General features: G+C 38.0%; 1 pseudogene; it reads right to left on the reverse strand.

Annotated features, from left to right (window-relative positions):
* Positions 1-14,388: 14,388 nt before the first annotated feature.
* On the reverse strand, positions 14,389-15,223 carry LOC126629377 (uncharacterized; annotated as a pseudogene).
* Between the last annotated feature and the right edge of the window lie 2,422 nt (positions 15,224-17,645).

The raw sequence follows: 17,645 nt of genomic DNA on the forward strand, positions 1-17,645 counted from the left end.
ATCCTACTACTCCAAGGTCACTCATTTCTTCTCCAATCTAACCTTGGTGAAGAGACTTAGAGGTTCTCAATTTTGGGAACTTGGAGAACCATTTCATCCATCCAAATCCATAGATCTAAGATGCAAGGAATGAAGGCCCTCTCTTTGGGTGAATAGCCTTTGCTTATGCAAAGAGGAATCTACAAAGGTATAATTTCTCAACTAACAAATATTGTTTTAAGTTGAGTCAAGGTTCACCAATCTACTAGGCTTTGAATTTAATGGGTAATGTTTTGTTTTGAGTGCATGCAAGCATGATTCTGCCTTTAATTTGTTAATTGCATGCTATAGATGTTGCTCAAATGAACATGTTTTTCACAAAATTTCCTTCAAATGGTATCAGAGCCTAGGTCTAGTAGTTGGTGAATCCTTTTGGGTTTTGTATTATCATAGTTTATGATTTGAATGTTGTAATTGTTACAAGCTTTATTCTTGCTTCTTTGAATGTAAATTTTGTTAGAAAATTTGCCATCTCAAATGTAGTAGATGTAGTTCATATGAGCATGAATATTGGAGTTAAAATTTGGTGCCATGTTTTTGGGAATTTTCGGCCAAATCCAAATGGTGGATTTTTGGGTTCTTGTTTGACTTGTTAAATGTGTTTTCAAGTAACTTTTGGAACCCCTATGTACCCTAGTTTGGTTATATGTTATTTCCCTTAAGTTTGAATGGTTTTGGGTGAAAAATGTTCATGGAAATTTTTTGAGTTTTTCAGGAGTGTTCTTCATTGTTCTTGACATTTTTGCCAAGAACAAAAAGTTTGGTGTTTTGATTCAAAGTTTTGATTTATTTCATAAAGTTTATGTTTTATATTTTTCAAATGTTTAAATGTGTTAGATATTTATTTAGAAAGGTGTAAGAAATATTGGTGGGCGTGTAAGGATTAATTCCCTTTCACACACACCACTTGCATGACATTTATGTCATGCACCACTTGCATGACTTTATGTCTAAAACTACAAATCAACACACATATCACTCCGTTCTCTCCAAAACCGGCCACCCTACAAGTGGGGTGTTTTTTGGGCTTTTATGCAATTACATAAAGTTTTGGTACTTTTGTGTAATTTGTAGTTTGACCCAAAAGTTTACTTGTTTACGTAAAGGCCCAAAATCATTAAACGACAAATTGTTTTGTTCCTTTAATGAAGTTTTTGAATTTGTTGAAATTTTTGGGTTCTAGTTGTAATTACATTAAGTAGTGGACTTTTGTGTTTTTACAAAGTGACCCCAAAAGTTTATGTTTTTGCAACATAGCCCAAAAAGTTGAGGTTATTGCATTTTGGCCCAAATTAGGTTGAGAACAAAATGGTTTTGTCTCTTTAAATGAGAATTGGATTTTCATTTCATTTAGCTCCATTTAAATCAATTTTATGGATACAAAAACCAAATGACAATGTTGCATTCAATTTAATTAGTTAAAGTGTTAATTAATTAAAGGGTGATTATGAACCTAAGCCTACGATAATTGAGCTATGTGAAAGGCCGTTTCAAATTTGTTTGAACCATGGGAATGTGTAGATTAGATTTTGGTTGTAATTTGATTTGATCAAATGTTGTAAAAGAGCATAAGCTCTTCTTTACTTTAAAGTAATTTGTATTATTCAAATGTTGTAAAGAGCATAAGCTCATCTTTACTTTGAAGTACTCCTTTCTTGTATTATTTGATATGCATGAAAATGGAGTAGAGGGTCCAACGCCCCTAAGACAACACGCCTTAATGTGATTAAACGCGTAACTAAAATCAATCACCATCCCTAGACCGAGATTCAACACAAGGCTCGTGTTGGATCTAATTAAAAGGTTCATAGTCATCCTAAGGCCCTAAGGCAACTATATAGTCCATCAAATGAATGCAAAGTTTATGTTAGTAGTATCATATACTCTTGCTTTAAAAACCGTTTTATAAGCATAGTGGGAGTATTATATACAACTAAATTCAATCAAATGGACCAATAGTTGTAATAGGACCAAAATTGTTTTAATAAGATTAAAATGTATGTTTATATATGATGAGACCTAAAACCCTCAACCAAACCATTATTAAGTTGATAAGCGAGAGATGCTTTAAACATCTCTTCGTAGGCCTTCCACCATGGTGGGCTTCAATCGTTTGTGACTCATACACCGTATTTGTCCAGTTCTGGGGTATGTAAAGTATGTGCTTACATTCAGGAGAAGCCTATAAACATATGATGAAGTGAAGGTAGGCAACGAGTATGGTCAATATGATATTCTTCTGAGGCCATTCTTGAACCCCTACTTGAACTAGCATGGTGGGAATGACTTAACTAAGTGCAATGGTGCCAATATGATATTCTTCTGAGGCATCATTTTCTAGAGGCCAAATTAGATGGGTAATTACAAAAGTTGTAAATGGCTAAAGCGTTATCCTCTCATCATTATTGTTGCTAGCCAATATGATATTCTTCTGAGGTGGGCTTGGTAATGGTGAGTCTCCCATACCCTACTAAGAGTTTCATCCAAAACTCTCAAATTCCAATGAGGGATATGGAATTTGCCAAAAATAGTGGGTGGTGCTATTTGATTTAAAGACCCGAATCAAATGGCTTAAAATCAATCAATTTATATTCGTTATGTATTTGTTTACCAATATCTTTGCAAACGCTATCCAAAACTTGACTAAGAAAAGCCGAATGCTTTAGTTTCCGGACTTGGTACAACAATCCCAAAGATTGTCTTAAATGGATTGTATATGTACCTAAGTAGTCTAATCCTCACAATCTTCCTATTGATAATGTATCATTGGAAGAACATGTTAGATAAGTCTATCATAAAGAGGACAACACTTTTAATGTCATAGTTCTTCACTTACAAATCGTTGTATGAAGAAATAAGAGTTGCTTTGAACAACACTTAGCTAATGCAAACACTAGTGCTTGTTTCTTTGTTAAATGAACAAAGAACTTGAGAAGAAAGCACAAGGGCATGGACACTTTATGTGCCATGATTCTTCACTTACAAATTGTTGTATGAAGAAATGAGAGTTGCCTTGAACAACTCTTGAAAGTTTGTAATTATGTTTAGAACATAATGGTTGTTTGACAAAAATAGTCCATCAACATGGACTTATGATGATTTTGAATCATTGAGTGTTGAAGTGTTAAACCACTTCTAGAAACGGAAACTATGCAAGGACTTCACCTTTGTGTCCCTATCCAAATGGTTCACTACGTTTATTGTAAACTATATAGTGAACAATAACCACACACTCTCCAAATCGTTTGATGTGTATAACACAATTGAAATAAGTTTCAAGAGAGATAGTGGGAGTTTAGGGACCATGACTATTGTAGTCAAAGGAGAAGTCAAATGAAGAAAGCAAAATTAACTCCAAGGGAACAAACTTTCTTTATGAAAGGATGGACATTGGAAGGGGTATATGCAAGAAATGTCTTGCAAGTGTCAAGAACACACTTTTCGAAGGTGTTGTAAATTGTTCTTGAAAAGTTCAAAACAGTTGGTTCTTCTACTTGAATGCTTGATTCCGTATTAGTAACTATGTTTTACAATCGTTGTAAAAGTGTGGCTAATAAGAAGTAGAAGATTAATGAGAGAAGAGAAAGTACTTCACATTCGGAAAGTGAATCAAATGTAGATCTTTGCGAAAGCAGATGGTACTTACTTCCTCATATGAACTACCAAAGAAATTGGAAAAACCAAAGATTGTCTTTACATTCCAATTTTAAGGAACTTAATTCCGTCACTATAGTAGAGATGGATGAATGTTTTGTTTGACAAAACATTGTTCTCTATTAATCAATGATTGGATTATAGTAATCTAATTGATTGTCTCTATAGTAGAGATGATATGGTGGTGTTAACCGTTTAGAATATAACGATGCTTAAAACCCAAAAGGTTGCAGGGTAGTGACTAATCCCAACTGAGTTGTGATACCTCAAAAACATAAAATACGAGTTGGTCATAGATGGATGCTTTGGATCGTTAGATCCGGATCCCATACCTTCTTATTAAAATTGTATAAAGGCGAAATGTTCGAATCTTTATTCTTTTGGAAAGAAGAAAGAATCACAAAGTTGTTAAGGTTAATTCACTTAGATGTTAGTGGCACTTGTCCACAACATAATACTACTCATGTTGTATGACATTCACCGAAGATCGCTCTCGGTTGGACTATAGTTTATTTTGAATAAACACAAGTCCAAATACTTTGTAAAATGTTCCAAAGAATTCAAGAAATGTAAGTTGATGAGTAAGACATCTAAAGTATTTACCTCCTTAGATTTGATCCAAGGAAAAGTAACACTTTAGATGAGTTTCCTTGAAAGATATCAAGGAAAATAGCATCATAAGATAATGAATTTCTCCATTAGGAGAAGAACGAACTCGAATAAGATTTAGTTCGTTAGATGTTTTCTATTACCCATATATAGGATATATACTTCTAAAAACAATATGATTGTCAATTAGAAGATCTTCCAAAATTTTCATGACTCCATAAGATGTAGTTGGAAAGAAAGACAAATCTCAAGCATGTTAAGATTTGGGGTTGTGTGCTAATAAGAAATATTTGTTTGATAATAATCTTGTGGGATATCCTTAAATTAACTTTTGGATATCGCTTCTATAAACCAACTAACAAATGTTGTTTTGTTGGGTAGTTCATTGTAATCTTACAATATGATTTGCCTAAGTGCAAATGAATGAGAGATAGAACTCAAAGAATGGGTTCTTTGAGAGACAAGATAATAATCAACAAATATAACAACCTAGTTCCTATACCAAAAGCTCCAAGGTAGTTGAGAAGAATTTATAAACCGTCTCAATTGAATGGTTTGAACTTTATGACTATGTCATAGAGTTGCACCTCTTAATTCGAAAGAAATAAGAATGAAAATCCTTATGACTACATTGAGTGTATATATGATATATACTCAAGGAAATGGTAAAGTACCATTTGACCCGAAATAATGAAACCTTTATAGCTAATTGGTAGCTTAAGGTGACTACAATCAAAGAGATTGGTTGACTTTGAAGAAACCATCTTTGACGTACTCTTGGTTTCAATTAATTCGAAGATTGCTAGCTACAACTAAATGGTGATTCAATGTTTGGACATTATATGGGTTTCCAAAACCATTATTAAGATAGTCTTGATAATATATATGTCTAAAACTATGAATCACAGGACATGCAAGTTGTAGAGATCCATCCATCATGGATCTTAGCAAGCTAGTGGGAGCTATAAGCGTCTTATGAAAGAAAGATCAAATCGTTTGATTTCTCATAAAGATGTGAATGAATCTTTAGTTTACTAGGTTTACAAAAGATTAGTGGGAGTTAATCATATTCCTAAATTTAAATATATATATGATATATTAATTTTGGAAATGAAAAGAATACTTCTTCGTTAAAGTTATGACTTTAAACATTCTATAACGATAGAATGTATATGGGAGACATAGTCTATAAACATGGGAAGTAAATCTATAATGATAGATTTCAAGATATAATTTGATTATATCAATCCCTAATAATAGACAATAGATGCTAGGAAGTTTCTTATATAATGATAAACTTCAATTAGAAGGACGACTCTAGTGAGACTAGCAAGTTGCCCTTCTCAAAGGGAACGTGCCCTTTGACTCCCAAAGAAATAATGCGTAAATAGAATCCTTTATGCATACGTAGAAAGGTGATTTATGTATTTCATATTGTATGAAAACATTGATATGAGTTGTACCTAGAAAGGTACAAGACGATATCAGTGCAAGCCCAGGATCAGAACCATGGCAACTGTCAAGTGAGTCCTTGAGTATTTAAGAAATACTAAAGGATAGATTCCTCAAAGAATGAGGAAGAATTAGAGTAACAAAATGGAAGCGTAAATGTATTAGATTATGAATCTAATCCATCATTGGATGTTTCTTCATTATGAATGAAGAGATAATCAGATATCTCTTTATTATGACTAAAAGAGATATTTGGATGGAAACATTAAAAGTAATGACTTTAAGTGTGTTCCATTGTGAATGCAAAATATATTGCCATATAGAAGCTTACAACAGTGTTGTTTGGATGGGAAAGTTCATTTATGAACTCTCTATTCGGTTCCAACCAGAAAGTGTCTCTAGTGTATTGACACTACGACACTAATGGGGCGATAGCTCAAGCCAGGGAATCAAGGTCTCATCACGATCTGAACTCAAATGAGAGACCGAACCACATGATTGAGAATCATGTATAATGGTGACGTCGTTATTCTCAAGGTTGCTTCTATGGATAACATATAGATATCCATTGTCTAGGCCTACTACTCAGCCATTTTTTAAATGACTACAGAAGAGGTATCATCAGTGATGACCAAGCTGATTGGCTCTAGTGCAAGTGGGAGATTGTTGGAAATGTGCCCTAAAACCAATCATGTGATGATACTTTACGGACATTTCACATGTTAAACTAATCTAGTTTAATATCAAGGGCAAAGATTATTGTTTTAAGCCGTCTCATATAAATGTTATATGCTTAAACGATAAGTCCAAGGAATATGTAATTAGGAGAATGTAATTTAAACAAGTTAGATTTATGAGACCATTCTCTTTCGTATACATATCCTAAACGTTCCTGATCATAGGATTGCCAATTGGGCATTGGCAATCCGTTAAGATCAGTACATGTTATGTCTCCTCTTAGGGAGAGTGACTAGTCTTGAGTCAATGGTGTGATTGACACCAAGACAAGCATGTAGGTGCTCAATAGCGAATGAGTTCACTGAACACGATCAACGAAAAGTTCTCATACTCATGTCACATGAGAACTCATGGTTAGGATAATGCAAAGTAGTCCTTTGACCTGAGGCATCATAGTTGTCTTATGGTTAGGTCTTTGATCTTTGATTATGTCAAAGTCACTCCATTCGCGGGTGTCCATGACACAGTTGGGGTTAAGCCACTTAGCCATGGAGGCAAGTGAATGCGCAATAAGGGATCTCTAACCTTCAAATCGTTTGAGGGAGAATACTCTATGATATGATTAAGAATCTCTGGCCAGAGTATGAATGAGATTTAGGAAGTCATTCCAAATCACATTCAAGGTAATCATATAAGTAAATGAATCACATTGGATAGTAGACATGAATAAACTATCAATCCAAACAATGTGATCAAGAGTATTGTATTAGAATACCGTATTGCATTGTAATCCTAAACTGAATAGGTTCTCCACCTCTTCTGATTAGCTTGGGTAACCATGACATACTGCTAGGTGTCACTCATGGTTTGTGGAAGCCCTAAACGTGTATAATCACTAAAGGGAGAATTGAAAGTAAGTTTCAATTCACAATCGATTTGAAAGAGTTTTAATCGACCACTGCCTCGCTAAAGGGAACCTAATGGATCGTACACCGTGTAAGGTGGAGATTGAAGAAACAATGGAGATGAGTAAGAATAATTAAATGGTTTCATTATTTATGGCAAGGATTAATTAATATGTTAATTAATCAAACGAATAAGTTCATTAAAGACCTCGGGATAGTTTTGGACCTTAAGGCCCAATGGCCTTCGAACGTCAAGCCCATTGACTTAAGTTGTATGACAACTTAATGAATAATGATTCACAAAGGCCCAATTAGCCCAAAAATACCCTAAGGCCGGCCATTTAGAGATGGAGTGAGTTTTGGACTTATTTACAAGTTTGCCACTCCAATGAATTAAGGTATAAATATGACTATATAGCCAAAATTCATTTAGGGTTTTCTTTTGGGGAAAGGATGAGAACATAAGCTCTCCTTTCTCTCTAAAGTGGCCGGCCTCCTTAGAGGGTTTATCTAGCAATCCTACTACTCCAAGGTCACTCATTTCTTCTCCAATGTAACCTTGGTGAAGAGACTTAGAGGTTCTCAATTTTGGGAACTTGGAGAACCATTTCATCCATCCAAATCCATAGATCTAAGATGCAAGGAATGAAGGTCCTCTATTTGGGTGATTAGCCTTTGCTTATGCAAAGAGGAATCTACAAAGGTATAATTTCTCAACTAACAAATATTGTTTTAAGTTGAGTCAAGGTTCACCAATCTACTAGGCTTTGAATTTAATGGGTAATGTTTTGTTTTGAGTGCATGCAAGCATGATTCCGCCTTTAATTTGTTAATTGCATGCTATAGATGTTGCTCAAATGAACATGTATTTCACAAAATTTCCTTCACATAAGCAATCACTCTACCATGCTCCATCAACACACATCCTACGCCATTCAAGGAAGCATCACTGTAAATCTCAAAGTTACCATTATTATCTGGCAGCTCCAAAATAGGTGTATGAGTGAGACAATACTTTGACTGTTGAAACTCTAGTCACAATTAGCGTCCCACTCAAATTTAGCATCCTTTCTAGTCAACCTTCAGTGGTAATGCAATGACTGAATTTTTTTTAACAAACCGTCTATAATAACCTGCTATGCCAAGAAAACTCCGTACCTCAGTGACGGTTCGTGGCTGCTCCCAATTCTCAATGGCCGCTACCTTCTAAGGGTCCACCTGAATACCTTGAGCCGATATAACATGCCCTAAAAATGCCACTTGATCTAGCCAAAATTGGCATTTGCTAAACTTAGCATATAATTGATGCTCCCTCAGTCTCTTCAGCACCAAAGTGAGATGTCGAACATGCTCAGCTTTAGACTTAGAGTACACCAGAATATCGTCAATAAAGACAATGAAAAACTTGTCTAAATATGGCTGGAATACTCGATTCATCAAGCCCATGAAAGCTGCAGGCGCATTAGTTAACCTGAATGGCATCACTGAAATCAGAAATAATGAAGGAGACAAGGGTGGTGCATGGCAATGAAGTGTAATGAGTGTAATGGTACATGAAATGAGTGCAAGAAATCTGGTGCATGAAGGGGACAAGGGTGATTATGCATGGCATGGGTGGAAAGGTGAGTAAGTGGTGAATCAATGAGTGCAAGGTGGTGAAAGGATATTTTGCACATGGTAGACAAAGGAAAGGAAGTGGAATGATGCAATAAATGAGTCAATGAAGGGAACATGGATGATGATGCACGGCATAGGAATCCAAAGGGAGTGCAATGGTGGTGCACGGCAATGATGGAAAGGTGAATGGTGGAGTGACACCCCTTTGTGGCTGAGCTCTTTGTCCTTTTTACACTAATTCTTCTTTATCTTTAACACATTCCTAGCCTCTTTAGTCTTCAATTTCGTCCATCCACCTTGCTCCATGCATGTACTATCCATTACAAGCCCAAAACTGCTCCAAAATGCATCTTATTGCTTTAAAAGGCCTATGGACCTACAAACACACGAAAATAGCTTAAAATACATAATTAACTAAGAAGTAACAACATAAATGCATGAGAACAAGCTAACTCAGTCTCATAAATATGCTCCTATCAGTTGTGTTAAAGCTGTATTGTTGACTTGGGGATGAATTGTGCGATGAAAGTTTGTTTAACTTTATGAATGAACTTAATTTTTCTAAATTCATGAAGCTTTGTTTACGGTTGATGTATGGTTATGAAAACTTGTTGAAGTGTTGTGTTTAGGTCATATGTTGTTCAATTGGGTTGAGTTGGAGTCATATCATTGACTTTGGTTCATTTGTGTTGACGAGAAATTGCTAAAATTTATGAATGCTTGTATAGTTATGTATATAGGGGAAGGGTGAACAACCTTTTTTAACCTTCTCATGTTTTAGGGCTTCTACGGCAAAGTTTAAATGATGCCCAGAAAGCTGCTTTTAGAGCTTCTTACTACAGGTAGTTTGAAAAGGTTGATAGAATGGCTTACAGTGGTAAGTTGCTCCATGAATTGTCACTCCGCAGAGTAAAAAATCAATGGGTGAAAGAATTGGAGGGACTTAGCTATTTAATTGGCTGTGAAGTTACGCAGTTCACCAAGAAGGACTTTTGCCTCATCAATAGGCTGGGGTGCGACGAACCCTACAAGATAGAGGTTGACCCTTTTGAGATTAGTTTACTGGAGAAGTATTTTCCTTAGAAGTTTGGTATGAAGGAGAGACCAAAAACAGTAAGAACGAGAAGGGCAATACTAAAGTGAAGAAGACCTCAAAGAAGGGGGGCAAGATGATTTCAATGACTTGTGCTGACCTAGAGGGGCCAAAGATCCCGATAGGGCTGCAAAGGATTTACGTATACTTTTCAGGTAATATTTGTTGGGTTAGTAGTTAATTGGTTATTTATTATTGTTGTTGAGTACCTATTTAGTATATGTGCAGGTGTGGGCATACGAAAAAAATCCACAATTAGATAAGTCCTTACATTATTGTAAGATGACTTATCCAGAAGCGACCCCGCGAATTTTTCAGTGGAAAACAATCAAGAAGCAGCCCACTTTTGAGCTACTCAAGATGTAGATTACTGAGGGTAGACAAGTATGACTGTCTGTGACTGTATATGACTATTTATGGATGATATGAATGTTTATGAATATGTATGACTGCCTATGAATGTCTATATGACTGTGGACTACTGTGTGTTAATGTTTAAGTATGATTATGAGTATAGTTTGATGACTGATATGTTAATTGAAAGCTTGTAGGCATTCTACACATTTTTACAATTGATGTAGAGAAGAAGCAAGCTACTGGATGTGGGGAGATGACAAGGATATTCTTACACACGACAACCTAACCCCCAACAGGAATGATGTTGGTGAGTTGAAATTGAAGATAAAGCAGTTAAAGATTTCTTTAGCGCGAATGGCACATGAGAAGGATCGAGGAGTTGTGGAGAAAGATTGAGGAGTTATCCGCTGTTATGGAAGAAGTAAGAAAGATAGGTAAGACAAAAGCGGTCGAGGAGTCTAGTTAGGAAGCAAGTGAGTAAGAAGGTGAGGAAGAAAGGGGTCATATTGCAAGTAAGGAATCAACGAGGGAGAAAGTGAGGAAGAATAAGAGGCATATGTAGAAAAAGAAAAAAGAGAGGCTAAACATACTGATGGGGACGAAAGTGAGAAAGTGAAAAGGGAAGATGGTAAGGATAAAGGGAAGGGAATTAGTTGGTGATTCTGGAAGTGGAGAAAAAGTAAAGGGTTTGAAGTTGGTGCTAAAGACTGTTGATTAGGACATTCCTAAAAAATATTTGTGCAAAGCTTGTAGAAGAAAATCACTACTGGAGCGGTATGGAGAAGTTGATGCTTCATATGATGATGATAACGAAATGGCATTCATTTCTTAGGGGGACCATTTGCGCACCAAAAGAAAGGTGTGTCTGATGAGGGCAACAAAAAAAGCAACAGCAAAGGGAAAAAGTAAAAAGAAGAAATACATGATGTGCCTAGATTCTACAACGATGGTATTTGACCTTACCAAATCCAGAAAGATGGAAGCCGATAAGCGTTGGAAGAGGTGGTGCATAAAGATGACCCCACCAAAAATCTTTGTGGAGCAAAAAATAATCTGAAAATTCCTGGAGCGGACAAGTGGATTTTTACTCTAAGAAGACAAGAATGCCCTTAGTAATTTGACAAAGCCTATGAAGATTTTCATGCGCAGTTCAGCATCCCTGAAGTTTTGAGCAGTTGACTACAACCTCATTAAGTTGTCCTGCCCATGGCAAGGACAAAATTCAAAGGCATTAAAGTTAGGATTAATAACTAAATCCTATCATTAATACTTTCCTAATCAAGGAGTTCCTTATACACGCACCAGAGTATGCAACACAGGGGACGAAGAGAAGCATAAGCATAGTCCCTCTCAAGTTTAACCAGCAGCCCACTCCAAGTGCAACCACGAGCAGCTCACTAGCCAGCCAGAGACAAATCATGTGCGCAGCACAGATAAGCAAGAAAGGAAGAAGAGCAGCGCAAACCTCCAGGTCACCACGGAGCCTCTGACTGCCCTTACAAAGCCAGATCCGAAAGGAAGTAGAAAGGCTCTTAGCTGAGTGATTGTGTGACTTCCAGTGCATTGAGACCACTGACAAGGTGCTTTAGAGGGACGCTGCCGACATAAGTAGGCCACCATTCACAAACGAGATTGAGCAAATGGAACTAGCGCGCTAATTCAACCTTCCACATTTCACCATTTTCAAGGGAGACGATAATTTAGAGAGACACCTAAAGTATTACCGCGTGATGATTTTCTACAAAAGTATCCTTATATGCAAGATTTTTGCCACAACTTTACAAAGCAAGGGACAAGATTGATTTTACACCTTGCCACCTCGGCCAATTCGAAACTTCAACAAGCTTTCTTTGGTTTTAACCAAGGAATATTCGCCTTAATACATCACACTCATGTGAAGAGATTTAAGGTGGAGAATTTTAAGATTGTCAGATGTGACAACACTATAGCCAATAGAGCTTTCAAGAAGTGACTCCTGGCAAACCACTATATGTTCGGAGAATTGATCATGGGAGAAGACTTGACCCTGGAAAACTCGTATGCTTTGGTAGAAAAGCATTCACTTTGGGATGAAGCTGAATGAGCCCAGAAAGCACCAGAGCAACCTCAGAAAGGCCAGGAGGCAACTCAGAAGAGACCAGATAAGAAGCAGTTTAATAACCAAAGCAAGCTAGGAAATAAGGGTAGGGACTGTTCCCCAGTGAAGTGATGCTCAATGCCCAAGGCGTACATGAAGTTCTCAATCCAATCAACCAATCCTCTGCAACCTCAAGAACGAACCATGGTTCAAACTACCACCAATATCGAAGGGAGACACTTCTAAGCTTGACCAAAAGAAGTATTGTGCATTCCACTGAGGTCCAGGACACATGATAGACACCTATTACAAGTGGAAGAACTACCTAGAAAAGTTGGTGAAGTAAGGCAAATGTGACAAGTACATCAACAAACCGATGTGAAAAGTCAAAGACATTAAAAATAAGATTAATTACCAAATTCTGTCTTTAATACTCTCCTAATTGAATAATAACTCTATCAACAATGCATTGTTGAAAACGTGGAGTTTTTCTATGACTTCAATAAGGATAAGGAGAAGGAAAACGAGTAATTTAGTCTTTAAAATTGCCGTTCCTGTTTATGCATGAATTTTAAGTGATTGTTATGAATGCATTTATCATGTGAATGTTTTTGTTAACAATGTTAGTCTGGTGGCTTCGTTAGCCAATAGCATGAATAGGGATACTGAATCCGTTAGCCAATAACATGACTAGGGATACTAAATTTTAGAGGCGCATCGTTAAGCTTGGAGCGATTGGCGAAGCTTGCTGTAAACTTCTTGTGAATATCTAATTAAGCATGGCATTTTAGTAGCACAATGATTTACAACTTTGGCTCTTAAGGAAGCATCAACATGAGCTTGAAACTGTTCACCACTGCCAAACGCAGAACAACCTACACCAAATCCTAAAGTGTTGTGGTACTTACTACGCAACTTACGGAATTGGAGAAAGCCAAGGTTAGCAGCCAAGTGGTTACGCGGACTTGTTTGCTTCTGTAAGTACAGCATCCGGCTGCCAAGTCTATGGCTAACAACTTTACAATGTTCTACACTAACACCTATGGTTGCGTAGGCTACGTAGGCCTGTCTGCTTATAGAAAAGCAGCACACTTACCGCTGGTCTATAAAGTCTAAAGGTTAGAGCATGAAAAAATGAAGCGAAGATGGAGAAAATCGAAGGGAGCTAGTTTAGTAAATTTTCTTGCAAAATTGATAAACAACTAGCAAAGACCGAAGAAGTTCAAACAAAGCAAAAAGCAACAAGGGAGAAAATCCTAAAGACTACCTAGAAGACTACTCTTCAATAGCTTGGGAACTCCATGACTACTCGGTCACCACACCTTCAGCAGTCGCAACATTCTCAATAGCGGTACCATCTGGTGCTTCACCCCCGGTTACTTCAGCCTGGGCACCAGCATCTCCGACTACTTTACCAATAGAAGACTCAAAAGTAAAGGTGAGTAAGTATTCCGAAGAAATAGAAAAGGTCTCGAAGTCTTTACCAAAAAGCTCAAAGTCAGACGGTCGCCCAAAAAGATGATCTACATAACCCAGCTTGTAGAAGTTAGCTTGACTTTGAGTAAGTGAAGCCTCGAACCCAGCTTTCTCACCCTTCAACTGCTCATTCTCCTCGAGCAAACAAGCACGAACTCGCTCTTTTCCACTTCTTTCTTCATATTGTCGTTGATCTTAAAAACATCTTGGAGTTCCAACACTTGAGGCTCAAGCCTATCAACAACCTTCTTAAAGTGGATCATTTGGTTGCAAGCAGTGATCAGTTCTTCATCCTTTACATAACCAGTGGAGCAGAATTTAGAGATGGCACACTCAAGATCTTGAATCTGAGGTATGTAACACTCGATCTCTTTCTCTACACTTTCATACTTTACTTGGATCGCGTCAAGCCTAGTCTTCAAATCCATGATCTATTGGAGAGCGGTTTCAAGTTGCAGAAAAGTGGGGCCAGAGATATTAGACCCCTTCAAAGCAGTAAGCTCATATTCCAATTTCTTGACTTTCTCAACAGAGGAGTAAGCTTCAGCTACCACAGTTCTTGCCATCTCCTTGGCAGCCTTGGTATCATCTTGATCAAGAAGCATAGACTCGATTGCCAGAATCGCCGTTTTCTGCATCATGGCTAGCAGAGCAGTCCTCCTATACTTGGCCGTATGCATCGTAAAGGAACTTGGGCCAACAACCCCTTTGACGCCATCAACAAACTTGGCACATACATCTATGTCTTCAAGCAGATCTGGTTTCAAAAGTGCACAAATCTCAGTAATTTCCACAGAAACAGACATGGTGGATTTCTCACGACTGCCTACACAAGCAATCTCCTTCTTCTCAGCAGACGAGTCGGTCTTAGCAGCAGAGGGAACAAGATTTTGCGCCACTTTAGCATGCAAGGGCACCTTGTCACACTTCATAGTAGCAAGCCTATCCAAAGGTGAAACTAGACTTAGCCCTAGACGGACACTTTGACATAAACTTTGGCACCGAAGGAATGGAGGAACTTCTATGATGGGTGATCCTATCAGCAATGGAACTAGTAGCCTTCGTAATGGCAAGCTCCATCGACATAGATCTAGCAGCCTTCTCTTTCTCACTCTTAGAGGAAGTCAAGTCAATCACAAGCTTAGGAACAACCGGTGAACGCTCGCGAGCAGCAGAATAAGTCTTCGGCTTCTTCTCAGCAGAAGTCTCTTGAGCAGGCAGGGATGACCTCTTTTTCCCACCTTCATTTTTAGCATGCTCCACCATAGTGATAGGACGAGCCAATGTCTCAGCCTTGATTCATTTTATCTCTTCTCTAGTGGGTAGCCCACCTTTTTCCCTACGAAAAAGACTAAGTAACCAACACCACTCATGGTATTTGGAGCGGATACCTAGAGCAACATGCAATTTCTTCATATCTGTAGAAGTCTTAGGAGTGGAGTCGAATTCAGAATCTACAAAAGCAACAGGAGACAATTAGAAAATTAAAGAGCAGCTTAGCACAAATACAAAACAGCCAAGAGATTAAGAAGCCTACTTACTGGATATGAAAACCATTGGAACACGTAGCTCGAGGGAAGAATCAGACTCCCATTCTCCACTTATCTCCAAAGTCTCCTTGGCCCAATCATGATGTCCCTTGCTCGAGTTATCAAAAAGCCTATGGCGAGATCGCAGCTGCCTAACTCCCTCAATGTGACCTATGTCAAAGAACTACCAAAATTCGTTAACGGTTAGATCTAAGTTCATGAATTGGCTTAGATTGTGGAATCCCACCATCACACGGACCGCATTCGGAAAACATTGGGCGGGGGTACATCTAATGGAGCAGAGCACTTCTTGGAAGAAACGCGGCATATGTAAAGTAAACCCCAACACAAAATAGTAAGGGTGGAACTTGATAGCTGTCCGAGCCCTATCACATGGTTCACCGCTGCTACCATCCTTAACACGCTTCACACATATTCCCGACGGAATGACATGCCAATATGCTTCGAGGAAGTCTCTAAACAAGTCATCGGAGCTAATCTTGTAGTGAGCATCCTTGAAGTAACCAACCTTGCTCAAAGACCCACCTTGACAATACAATGGCGGCACACCATCATTATTCTTGTGGCTTGAGGAAGACATGCTTGAAAAAATTCTACAAAGATACAAGAGGGATTCGTTAGATGGCTGCACCAATAAAAAAAAAAAAAGAGCAGCTCTCGGCACAAACAGGCCACAAGGCCCAAAAAAAAAAAAGGGAATGCCAGCTCTCGGCCCAAACTTCAAGCAGGCCAAACCCTTGGCCCTTAGTTTTTCCTCCTATACCAAGCTCGGGCCCAAGCCCAACCTCAAAAAAAAAAAAACAAAGACAAAAGAAGGGAATCAGGCCCCGCGGTCCAAATCAGCAAAGCAGGGAGCCAGCTTACTCTGGCTCCCTATTTTCCTCTCGGCCCAAAGGCCTTGCGGCCTAATCCAATCAACAGGGGGCCGACGCCCCTATGCCGCTTTTCTCTTCACGGCCTAGGCACAGAAGCCCAGACCGCAATGCCCAGACGCCATCCCAAAGTCAACCAACGGCAGCCATTGTGCTGTGGCTTTCAACAACTTTTTTCAAGCCTCCTCGACCCCCGTCGAGCCAAATTTCAAGCCCTAAGGCTACCAAAAAGTTTAGAAGACAAGGAAAATTAATTTTTTCTTACCTTGAAGCAACAAGAAGATGAAGCAAGTAATGAAAGACGATCCTTTGCACAGGCAAGATGTAGAAGATTGCTGGAGGAGGGGGAACGAATATCCTCTAAGCTTTCTCTCTCTTGTAGGGTAGAATAAATCGCTCTCCAAAGTTGATTTAATAATCCACTTAAGGTGGACTTAAATAAGCTTTGAGAGGAATTTATTTCCCTTTCCTAGAAGGATCTAAGGGCACGTTTACTAATCCGTAATCAAATTGAGAGGAATTGAATTGAGAAAGATTTGGATTGAGGAGGAATTGGAATGAGGTGGAATCAAAATTAGATTCGTCTTGAAGTTGTTTACCAAAATTGTTTGGAATTGGAGTAGAAATGACATTGATCTATATAAACTGCTTACTAATTCATATGAATCAGAATAAAATCTAATGTAATTACTAAAGTACCCTTGTTTAACTAATATATTTTATATGCTAATTATTTTTAGTAAAACTTTTACTCTTCCATTTTTTTTAATTTTTAGAGAGAATAATTTTTTTATTTTTTAGTAAAACTTTTAGCACAAATTTAATATGAAAGAATATTTTTTATTTGCTTCTACATGTTAGAGAAGAGTCTTAATCACCCTAAACTTTATTAAAAATATCAACATAAAGTAAACTAAATAAAATTTACGTCCTTGCCTCTCTCTCCCTCTCCTCAATCCTTCTTAGCAGCTGTGTTGACCAAAACCCTCAAATATCTCACCCACACCATCATCTCCAACACCCACCACCACCACCGTCTCTCCTCCTCCCCCTCCTCCCCCATCCTCTTCTCTCTCACCCTCCATTGCCTCAACTCACATCCACAAGATTCTCCTCATCGCCAACCATGTTCTGCTCCCCCTCTTACAATGCGAAGTAGATCAGCACAACCTGCAAGGACTACAAATCCATTCTTTGCCAACGGCAACCCATTCCACCAACTCAGTCTTCGAAGCCCATCCTGGCACAAAATCATCCAGAACCGTA

Source organism: Malus sylvestris, chromosome 1 (genome assembly GCF_916048215.2).
Source record: "Malus sylvestris chromosome 1, drMalSylv7.2, whole genome shotgun sequence".
In the NCBI taxonomy this organism is placed as follows: Eukaryota; Viridiplantae; Streptophyta; class Magnoliopsida; order Rosales; family Rosaceae; genus Malus; species Malus sylvestris.